A 12,009-nucleotide genomic window follows, 5' to 3' on the forward strand; every position below is an offset into this window, starting at 1 on the left:
ACTGCACCGATCCAAAGTCAGGAAACAGGTGCTTCCTCCTGTTCTCCCATGCAGGTGCAGGGCCCAAGGACCTGGGCCATCCTCCACTGCCTTCCCGGGCCACAGTAGAGAGCTGGACTGGAAGAGGAGCAACAGGGACAGAATCCGGCACCCCAACCGGGACTAGAACCTGGGGTGCCAGCACCGCAGGCGGAGGATTAGCCTAGTGAGCTGCGGCGCCGGCCATGATAACTCTTTTTTTCCCCTCTCTCTCCTCTGCCTTTCAAATAAATGAATAACTTAAAAGAATAAAAAAGAAATTTAGAAAAAAGAGGAATCACATAGTTGTATAACAGAAACACATGTGTCAGAGTGTGAGCACTCTGGACATTCTTGCAATGCAAGCCTGTGCCAGGCTGGCTTTGGGGGGTTTTGTGATACAGAGCCATGAAAATGACCTGCAGAAGAGGGCATGAGAAAGCAGCAGAGTCTCCCTTGCATAATTCTTGGGCATTGTTGTTGTTGTTGTTATGGAGACTTAGGTAATGAGCCAAGCAGAAAAGAAAGTAGTTTTTAATGGCAAGGCACAACGGATCCCCATAGTAAAGAAGGAGGAGGACAGGAGGAGGCAAGGAACAGAAAAGTCACAGGGAATGGAAGTTGGTGGAGAATTTGAGGGGATTTAATAAGATGCTCAGGGACAACTCCGGCTATCAGAGAACTAGGGGGAAGAAGAAAAGGCATTTTGGTAAGTATTTCTGTGGGTTATGAAATGGATCTTTTTAATGTTCTTGGGAAAGGCAGAAATGAATGAAATTCCTGTTGAATTAATTTTGGTTGATAGATTTGTTTCTGAGGTTGTGGAATTTGACAGCCCTCTGGTGGTGACATCCTGTCTCTACTGCAGATGGTTATTAGTCCAAGGCATTGGGAAACAAAGCTGGAGGTGGGCACGAGGTACAGTGGTTAAGAGGCCATGGGAAGTCCACATCCCAATCAGAGTGGCTGGGTTTGCATCCTGGCTCCTCTTCTGGTTCCATCTTCCTGCTAACGAGCACCCTGGGAGGCGGCTCAAGTATTTGGGTCCCTGCCTCCCATGTGAGAGACCAGGATTGAGTTGCAGGTTCCTGGCTTTGAAACCAGATCCCTACACAGTGCCTTTGATGCCCATGTTTGATACTATCACATCCTGGTCTCACATAGTCTCCCAGCCTCCCTCTCTTTGCTTAAAGTTTCCTGACTGCTTTTACCAAAATTAATTCAGTAAATTGAGGAGGTGGTGCAGCCCACCCTACATGGGGTCCCCTTTAGATAACATCTCCATGTTCAGTCTTGTCTTGGGAGTCTTTTCAAGGAACCCCAGTCTCTGAGTAAAAAGTGACTATCACTTGCACTGAGCAGAGCAGTTTGTCATCATCAAAATTCCCTAAAGAATACAATATCACCAACCAATCAAAGGAGGGCCACACGCACAGCTGACCAGCCAGGGTCTTGCGCACTGGCTGAACATGCACCTCTCAACCCTACTTAGTCTATAAGAACCTTTAGCCCTTAAGCTCTCAGGAAGCCCGGGAAGTTGGCCATAGCTGCCCAGCTAATGGTTCTGCACCTCATACTTAATGCCTACCAGTACCAGTGATTGGTTTGCAGTGTGCATCAGGTGAGCAAACTCCATTTTGGGGGTTATAAAGCAATTCCTCCAGTTTTGGGGGTGCTATATAACAGTTTTATGTTAGCCCAGCCTGGCTGTTGCAGGCACTTGGGGAGTGAACTGGTGGATGGAAGATCTCTGTCTCTCTGCCTTGCAAATAAATTTTAAAAAAAATTTAAGAAAGGAAACTGTATTTGCATAAAAAGAAAAGGTTTTAAAACAACAATGGGCTGGGCATTTGCCACAGCAGGTTAAGTCACCACTTGGGATGCCTGGTTTGAGTCCTGGCTAATCCGTAATTCTGATCCAGCTTCTTGCAAATGTACCAGAGAGAGCGTGGATGATAGTACAATTAGTTGGGTTCACTTGGGAGACCCAGATGGAGTTCCCAGCTCCTGGGTGCAGCCTGGTCTAACTCCGGCTGTTGCAGGCATTTGGGACATGAAACAGTGGTTGAAAAATGTGTGTGTGTGTGTGCGTGTGATTTTGCCTTTCAAATAAAAAAAGTATTTAAAAAACAAAAATTGGGGGTAGCAAATTTTACCTAGCACTTAAGATGCAATTACACCTGCACCCCACATTGGATTACCTGGATTTGATCACCAGGTTGATTCCAAACTCCATCTCCTGACTCCAGCTTCCCACTATGCCAGACCCTGGAAGGAATCAGTGATGGCTCAAGTACTTAGATCCCTGCCACCCAAATGGGAGACCTGGATTGGATTCCCAGCACCTGGTTTCAACCTTTTCTTCTTCCCCCTAGTTCTCTGATAGCCAGAGCTGTCCCTGAGCATCTTATTAAATCCCCTCAGCCATTGCAGGCGTTTTCAGGGATAGGATCAGCAGATGAGATTCTCTCTCTCTCTCTCTTTCCCCTTCCCTCCCTCTCCTTCTCAAATAAATTTAAAGAAAAAAAAAAAAGAAAGAAAATTGCATACTTTAATCTGGAATGACATTCACTGAAAGTTTTTTGTAATTTTTATTTATTTATTAATTTTAAAGGCAGAGAAACAAAGACACAAGGAGATCATCCGTCTGCTGTCTCATTCCCCACAGGCCAAAACAGCCAGGGCAGAGCTGGAAGCCAAAGCCAGGAGCCCAGAATTTGAAACCAGGTACTCAAATCTGGGATACAGATGTCTTTCGTGTCAGTGTAACCACTGCACCAAATGCCAGCCTCAACATATTTTAAATTACTAATGTTAAATAGTGGGATTGAAGATGATTTGCACTTTTCCTTTTTTGCTCCTCTATTTTTCTAAGTATCCATAGTGAACGTGTATACATGTTAATGAGAAAAATGTAAATTCATGCAATAACAGACTCTCAACATTTCCGTGGACATGACAAGCTGCTTCCTTTTGTTTTATCCAGCTGTGTTGGAGGGGTGGGCAAGGAGTGGGACCAGGAAAGATTTGCAAAAGGATTCAGAAGAAAATAAGAAATATCAGCAAGGTTTCTGATATTTTAAAGTAATATTTTTTCAAAATCTTGGTTGTGATGCTTAATTTCTTTGATACTGCTTCATTCAGGATGTTAGCAGCAGAATATTCTACCCAAAAGTATGTCACTTTGGCATCTGGATTATTTTAGCTTTGCACAACTGAGAAGAAACCAATTCAAGAAAAACACTCTTTCCTCATATTACATAAAATCAGGACATAAATTGATAAAGGTGTCTCCCTCCCTCTTTCCACCAAAAAGAACAGAAAGCTAATCAACAAAGACAACTCTAGACCCTTAGCCCAGAGAAGTCACCAGAGGAACTGACACAACAAACCTTACTGCTGTGGGTATGGAGGACAAGTTCTTCAACCTCAGATAATGAATTGAACAAAGCTCACACAAACAGCAAGCATAGGCAACAAAGATTTATTAGAGTATGCGCTGTGGTGTAGTGAGTAGAGCCACCGCCTGCAGTGCTGGCATCCCATATGGGCATGGGTTCGAGTCCCAGCTGCTCCACTTCCAATCCAGCTCTCTGCTATGGCCTGGGAAAGCAGTAGAAGATGGCCCAAGTCCTTGGGCCCCTGCACCCACGTGGGAGACCCGGAGGAGGCTCCTGGCTCCTGGCTTCCAATGGGCACAGCTCCAGCCGTTGTGGCCAATTGGGGAGTGAACCAGCGGATGGAAGACTTTCTTTCGTTCTCTCTCTCTCTCTCTCTCCCTTTCTCTCTCTGTGTAACCCTGACTTTCAAATAAATAAATAAATCTTTTTAAAAAAATTGTTAGAGCAAGCAAATCACACTCCACAAGGTGAGCAGGAATGGCCCTTGGGAAAGAGCTCAGCTTAGAGTCCAAGAAAGACTCAGCTCAGAGCCTATTCCCAGGGCCCCAATGGTGTTTGGGGCCTAGAGTGAGGTGGGATCACTGCCCAGGAGACTTCCGCCAAGTGTGCAGCAGGGTCCTGGACAGAGAGGTACCACTGGCGACTCCAGCAGGAGGTCCTGGGTGGAGGGGTGCTCAGGCCGCTCCCACCGGCGTAATTGGGGAGACTCCCATCAGGGTCCCTATTTGGCCTCCGGTCACTGAATATTAAACCCCTAATGCAATGTGCCTGTCAATATGTTTCACAAGATTGGATCCTGTTGTTCCTTCCCGAGGTTTGGCCATTTGGTTTTGACCTTTCTAGCCTGGGCTGTCTGAGCTAGCTGCTTTCAAAACTGGCATTTTTAAGCAAGTAAAACAAGTGGTTTTAGTTTTTCCCAGCTTTTTCTGAATTTTCCTTTTTCTTGCTATTTGCTCCAGGCCCTAGCTATCTCCTGCTTCATTACTAACTGATCGTTACCTTGCATCGAGTTCCCCCATATTTTTACCTTCTCACAATCTGTCACCCTAAAAACTGAAAGTCCTCTTCCTTTGTCTTACCACTTCTGTAAATCCATATCATCCTCCTGTTAAGATGCTCTATAAGAGGCCGGCACTATGGTGTGTGGGATAAAGCCGCCGCCTGCAGGGCTGGCATCCCATGTGGGTACCAGTTCGAGTCCTGGCTGCTCTACTTTCTGTCCATTTCTCTGCTGTGGCCTGGGAAAGCAGTAGAAGATGGTTCAAATGCTTGGGCCCCTGCAGCTGCATGGGAAACCCAGAGGAGGCTCCTGTCTCCTGGCTTCAGATTGGCCCATCTCCAACCGTTGCAGCCATTTTGGAGAATGAGGGTTTCTCTCTCTCTCTCTCTCTCTCTCTCCCCCTGCCTTTCAAATGAATAAATAAAAAAGATGTACTTATTTATTTGAAAGGCAGAGAGACAGATATCTTCCATCTACTGGGTTACAACTCAAATGACTGCAACAGCCAGAGCTGGGCCAGGCCCGAGTCAGAAACTTCTTTTTTTTTTTTTAAGATTTATTTATTTATTTGAAAGGCAGAGTTACAGAGAGGCAGAGGCAGAGGCAGAGAGAGAGAGAGATCGTCCATTTTCTGGTTCACTGCCCAATTGGCCGCAACAGCCGGAGCCAAGCCAATCCAAAGCCAGGAGCCAAGAGCCTCCTCCAGGTCTCCCACATGGGTACAGAGGCCCAAGAACTTGGGCCATCTTCCACTGCTTTCCCAGGCCATAGCAGAGAGATGGACAGAAAGTAGAGCAGCTGGGACTCGAACTGGTACCCACATGGGATGCCGGCGCTGCAGGTGGCGGCTTTATCTCTCACACCATAGTACCAGCCTGCAGCGCCGGCATCCCATGTGGGTGCTGGTTTGAGTCCCAGCTGCTCCACTTTTGATCCAGCTCTCTGTATGGCCTGGGAAAGCAGTGGAAGATGGCCCAAGGACTTGCCCAAGGATTACACCTGCGTGGGTGACCCGGAGGAAGCTCCTGGCTCATGGCTTAGGATTAGCATAGCTCCAGCTGTTGCAGCCATTTGGGGAGTGAACCAGTGGATGGAAGACCTCTCTCTCTCTCTCTCTGCCTCTGCCTCTGCCTCTGCCTCTTTGTAACTCTGCATTTCAAATAAATAAATAAATATTTTTTAAAAAATCTTTCCTTCCTTGATATAATTTCCGGGGCCCCAGCTAATGAACTTAAGATGACAGAATGAAAGACTTTTTTCCCTTTCATACACCATCAAAGGGTGTTGTTACAGGACACCTCCAACACTGATAGGAGGCATTGCTATGGAACCCCCACAACTGGATCAACTCATCAGACATGCAGTAAGCCAATCACTGACCCTGGGGAGGTGATTGAAAGATGTTTATTACAAGGCGCAGAGCAAGGAGCCAGGCAGTCATTGCTGAATTCCTGCGCTCTCCCAGAGGTTAGAGGCAAAGGTTCTTCTAGATTGAAGCAGGGGGTGAGAGGTGCATGTTCAGCTCGTGTTCAACTTCCTGGTTGCTTCAGTGCCCGTGGCCTTGCCTTCACTGGTTGGCAACATAGTGTCCTTTATGGAACTTTGATGATGGCAAAGCGGATTCCTGTTACTCTTGGGGCTACATGAAGTTGGTCATTACTTCTTGCCTGGGCCCTAGGGTTCCTGGAAAAGAAACCCCTTAAGATAAGACCAAAGTCTTGTGGCCCGGGAAGGCAGTGGAGGATGGCCCAAGTGCTTGGGCCCTGCACCCCATGGGAGACCAGGATAAGTACCTGGCTCCTGCCTTCGGATCAGCGCGGTGCACCGGCCACAACATGCCGGCCGCAGCAGCCATTGGAGGGTGAACCAATAGCAAAAGGAAGACCTTTCTCTCTGTCTCTCTCTCTCTCACTGTCCACTCTGCCTGTCAAAAAAAAAAAAAAAAAAAAAAAAGATAAGACCAAAGTCAAGATGTTAACCACAGGAGAGATCAGTGACCTCACGAGTCTTGTGTTCAGGGAGCCTGGAGGGCTGCCTGCACCACTCCCTCCGTTTAGTGAGCTGATTTCAGTAAGAGGTTGATTTGCAGTCATAAAACAGGACAAGGAAACTTTAAGCTGAGGGATAGAGGCTGGGAGACCAGGAGCTGAAATTGTGTAGCTCCTGCCTCGGGAGCACTGCAGAGGGGCTCGGTTTCAGCGTTAGGACTGGCACAGACAAGCAACCTGAATGGGCAGAAAGAAAAGGCCATAGAGCCTGGAGAGGGTTACCCTTTTATGCACAGAGCCTCCCCTAATCACCATGCATTTCCCCTCCCATTCTGACTACAACCCTCACAACTGTACACAGCAGGCACAGCTTGTCCTGGCCCGTGTCTCTCCACCAAGGATGACAGTGAGCTGTTGAAGGTGAGTCCAATGCATGAACAGGATGCATTCTTATCATAAGCAATGGCTCTCAACAGCCATGGTGGACAGGGTGCCGACGAGGACCGTCTAAATCAAGGCATGGACTTGTGTTCCTTGAAAAAGCCTCAAGTGTGATTCTGAAATGCAGCTCTGAACGGACAGGCCCTATCAACCCTACCTGTCTCTCCTGCTGGAATTTTCTGACCTCACTCTTCAGATTCTTTTTTTTTTTTTTTTAATTTTTGGAAAGTTTTATTGATTTATTGTATTTGAAAGGAAGAGTGTCAGAGATAGAGAAAGAGAGAAATCTTCCATCTGTTGGTTCACTCAAATGCCCATGACAGCTAGGGTTAAGCCAGACCAAAGCCAGGGACAAGGGACTCCATTCAGTTTTACCATGCGAGTAGCAGGAACCTAAGTTGCTGAGTCATTACCTGCTGTCTACCAGTGTGCACCATTAGCAGGGTGCTGAATTGGGAGCAGCTGGGAGTCAAATCAATACGGGATGTGAGCATCCTAAGTGGCAGCTTCACCTGCTGGGCCACAAGGCCTGCCCTGATCATCAGGTTCTTCTCCTCTAAGATGGGTGCTAACTGTGGGTGCTCTAGTTCCCTCAGGCTGCCGTAACAACATACCTGTGGGAAATAAGCCCACCTGAGACCACCTACACACCAAAGGATGGACTCAGAAGGAAGCAGAAAGCAAGGTGTTTATTGGTACCCAGTCTTGGAGCCAGTGCTGTGGTGTAGTAGGCTAAGCCCCTCCCTGTAGTGCCAGTGAAGAGCCAAAGGGACTCTATTTTGAAACAATAAAAAGCAGCCTCCGTTTCCCACAGCAGACCAAGTCCTTGTAAAAGCAGGCATTCGGGCATTCCAGAAATGTCAAAGCTTACCAAGGGCAGCTCAGCAGACCAAGGGCAGCTCAATAGAGATTACCAAATGAGGTAACTCCCTGAACCCAAGACAAACGGAGACCACCCCCTCCTCTGTTCAACTAAGAGCAACCCGGAACAGCCCCATCCAACCACCAAAGACCCCACACCGTAAAACCTCACTGACATATTTTTGCTTTAAAAGTGTCCCTGAACGAAGAACTGGGCCTTCCTCTGAAGGCCGCTGCATTGGCTGGTCAGATGAGTTCCCTGCTGAGGCTTGTACTTTGAAAACAAACCTTGCTTTTGCATTTCGGTGTGATCGGGTCGCTGATAGCTTTTTGGGGATCCACTTATCTGGGCATTACACCAGCATGCCATATGGGCTCTGGTTCGAGTTCCAGCTGCTCCACTTCCAATCTTCCTTCTAGTGGCCTGGGAAAGCAGTGGAAGACAGCTCAAGTGCTTGGGTCCCTGCACCCATGAGGAAGACTCAAAAGAAGCTCCTGGCTCCTGGCTCCTGGCTCCTGGCTCCTGGCTCCTGGCTCCTGGCTCCTGGCTCGGATCAGTCCAGCTCCAGTCATTGTGGTCAGTTGGGAAGTGAACCAGCAAATGAAAGACCTCTCTCTCTCTCTCTGCCTCTCAAATAAATAAATAAATCTTTAAAAAAAAAAAAAAAAAAAACCTAGTCTTGAGAGCAGTGACCAACTGGTGGAAGCAGGTGTCACTCAGAACTTAAGTTCCTTTTATGTCTCTCACGCAAAGTTCCCTTCCCCTAGTTTGAGCTACTTCTGGCAAGATCTAAACAGGATACAACAGTGCAAGAGGAGGAGAGGCAATGGGGTTGGGTGTTGTTGGGCAGGTAGGATGGAGAGGAGGAGTTTTACACTGTGATTATGTAGTTAAAATTGTAAGGAAGTTAGAAATTAGCCAATGTTGAGTGAGGGCCTGAAAACAAAAAGTTTCTTCAAAAAGGAAGGTAACAGCCCTGGAAGAACACTTCCGAAGCAGCCCAGTATTTTACATTACAAAGTCCTGTCCATCCCCCAGTAGCTTTGCAGGTGGCCCAAGCCTTCTGTCAAAGAGATTGCTGCTACCAGGCACCAGGAAGTCTAATCAGCTCCATAACATTGGGCAATAAAACTTTTGCAGCCTTTCTTCAAGGAAGGCACCCCAGGGAATCGCTTCTGCCAGGTGCCAGGTAGGGCTACCCAGTCTAATAACACCAGGTAGTAAAACCTTGGGAGAAATTTTGCCATACTCAGCAAATCCTTTGTCCAGGGGAAGAGGGAAGAGAGGAAAGGAGAAATGGCAGGGAAAACTGGACCCCATTCCTTTAGAAATCTCAATCTAGATGTAAACTAGGCTAGGCACTGTCTCTCAGATCCTATCCAAAGAGGTACCCATCTCTTCTGATGGATGCCCCACCCCATTACACCTTGCTACCTTGCTTCCCACTCCTCTGTCTCATGTCTGGATTCTTTCTTGCAGGAAGACAAGAATGTGTTCCGTTCAGCTCCGCGAAGTGAGCTCATAAGTTTTTTGTTTTTGTTTTTGTTTTTTTAACTCATTCCCCTTTGCAGCATCACAGTTGTACTTAGGCTAAGCTAAGTTCTTATGAATATACAGCACTGATTCACTTCTAACAGCACCACAAACTAGGTAGCTTAAAATTGAAACATTAGGGCAGGTGTTGTGGTGCAGCTGGTTAAATCCCCCACTTGCAACCCCTCATCCCATACAGGAGTGCAGGTTTGAGTCCTGACTGCTCTGCTTCCCATCCAGCTCCTGTTAATGAGCCTGGGAAGGCAGCAGAAGATGGCCCAAGTGCTTGGGCCCCAGCCACATACACGCGAGGCCTAGCTGGAGTCCCAGGCTCCTGGCCCAGCCCCAGGCTGTTATAGCCATTCAAAGAATGAACCAGCAGATGGAAGATCTCTCTGCATCTCCCCCTCCCCCAACTCTGTAACTCTGCCTTTCAAATAAGTGAATAAATCCTTCTAAAAATTCTAAAAATAAGGGCCAGCATTGTGGCATAGCTGGTTAAGCCACCACCTATGATGCTGTCATACCTTATGTTGCAGGTCAAGTCCCTGCTGCTCCACTTCCAGTCCAGCTCCCTGCTAATGCACCTGGGAAAACAGAGGATGGCCCAAATTCTTGGGCCCCTGCACCCATGTAGGAGATCCGGAAGAAGCTCCTGGCTCCTGGCTTCCTCCTGGCCTATCTTAGGTCATTGTGGCCATTTGGGGAGTAAACCAGATCTCTCTCTCTCTCTCTCTCTCTCTCTCTCTCTCTCTCTCCATATATATAATTCTGCCTCTCTCTCTCTAACTCTGCCTTCAAATAAATAAATATTTTTTAAAAAACTTAAAATGAAAAACAAGGAAAAGTGGGAATTTATAGCCAGGATCAGGGTGAGGATCAATGGATGGAAAACCACTAAGGTAACAGGGATTGTTATAGATCAACTCATCAGGATGCTAATGAAGACACACAAGCGTGATGAGATATGGGGAGTGAGGGGTGGGAAATGCAATCAGTCACTGAAGAGACTTTCAGCAAACTGACCCAACTAAACTAGGCTAAACAGGTCAAAAACAGAGCCCAAGGCCAAGACCATGTGTATTTTTTCATAACACACATTTTCCATGGGCTTTTAAAAAAAAGATTTATTTATTTGAGAGGCAGAGTTTCAGACAGAGAGAGGGCAAGACAGAGAGAGAGGTCCTTCATCCACTGGTTCACTCCCCAAATGGCTGCAACAGCCAGGGCTGGGCCAATCTGAAGCCAGGAGCCAGGAGTTTCCTTCAGGTCCTCCACACAGGTGCAGGAGCCCAAGGACTTGGTCCATCTTCCACTGCTTTCCCAGACCATCAGCAGGGAGCTGGATCAGAAATAAAGCAGCCAGGACTCCAACCGGTGCCCATACGGAATGCTGTTGCCACAGGTGGGTGCTTAACCTACTACACCACAGCACTGGCCCCTTCCATGAACTTTTGAAGAGTCTTGTGCATGGATTTCTGAATTTTTACACCAAAATAAATTTGCTTTTAAAGTCCATTTTCCATGAGTTTTTTGAAGCACTCTCAGATGTGGATGAGAGGACACAGGCTGCTTATCTCTCCTGGGTGATGACTCTGTTGGGAGGAAAAATTTTCCTCTCCTAAATAAGATCCAGTGATTGGGGACTGCAAATTTTATCAAGAAAAGTCAGATTTAAAAGGGGAGGTGGTCACCCTTGTACACAGGAGGTTCCAACAATGCAGAGCTCAGGGAACAGCTCAAAGTGAAGGTATCTATTATCAATTTAACAAAAGAAGGGGGTTGAGGCTTCAGTGGGAATGAGTAATCTGTTTTCTTGGCAGCTGAATCCGTGGGAAACTCCCTCAGAGTGGGGGTTACTGGCAGCCTCGTATCTGAAAGACTCTGCTTTAGTCAGATAAAGGAAGTTCAGATAAGCGTTCTTCATCTTGCTGCTTGGGATGCTGACATCCCACATCAGAGTGCCTGGGTTTGAGTCCAGCTCCACTCCTGATTCCAACTTCCTGCTAACGAGCACCCAGGGAGACAGCATGTGATGGCTCAAGTACTTGGGTCCCTGCCACCCATATAGGACACATGGATGGAGTTCCAGGCTTCTGCCTTTGACCTGGTCCAGCCCTGGCTGTTGCAGGCACTTGTGAGTGAGCCAGTGGATCTGAGATCTCTATTTCACTCTCTCCAACTCTCTTTCCAATAACTGAAAATAAATGAATTTTTTAAAAATAAAATGTCTATTAAAAATGAAATGAACTTTACGCTAACTCTGAGGTCATAAAAGTCCCCCACAACTCACAGATGAATTTCTGAAGTCTCAGCCTATAGAGAACCAAACTGCCCCAGGTCTGTCCTTGAGAGACGAAATACCTGATGTAAGTTACTTGACCCCTTGTATCAGAGTTCTGGAGAGAAATAGAATCAATTGGATACAGAGAAATCTATAAGAAGAAATTCAGGGTAGGTGTTGTGGCACAGACACTTGGGATGCCTGCATCCCATATCTGAGTGCTGGTTCCAGCCCCTTCTGCTCCATTTCTGATCCAGCCTCCTTCCAATGCACTCTGGGAAGCAGTACATGATGGCTCAAGTACTGTACAAGAGACCTGGATGGAGTTCCTGGTTCCAGCCTGGCCTAGCCCTTATTGCTGTAGGCATTTGGAGAGTGAATAGACATGGATGGATAGATAAATAGATAGATATCTGCTTTTCAAATAAATAATAAAAGTAACATTTAAAAAAAAAAAGAGAGAGATTTCTAATGGGAATTTG

At 46.9% G+C, this 12,009-nt stretch overlaps 1 long non-coding RNA gene across 1 annotated transcript; it reads left to right on the top strand.

Moving 5' to 3' along the window:
* Positions 1–547: 547 nt before the first annotated feature.
* Positions 548–8,382, top strand: LOC149120952 (uncharacterized). Its single transcript, XR_016224634.1, has 3 exons — positions 548–727; positions 2,633–2,745; positions 8,130–8,382. It is a non-coding gene; the product is annotated as an uncharacterized LOC149120952 (long non-coding RNA).
* The last annotated feature ends 3,627 nt before the right edge of the window (positions 8,383–12,009 follow it).

The sequence above is a fragment of the Oryctolagus cuniculus genome, chromosome 18 (genome assembly GCF_051225735.1).
Source record: "Oryctolagus cuniculus isolate XC-2025 breed Fujian yellow rabbit chromosome 18, ASM5122573v1, whole genome shotgun sequence".
NCBI lineage: Eukaryota > Metazoa > Chordata > Mammalia > Lagomorpha > Leporidae > Oryctolagus > Oryctolagus cuniculus.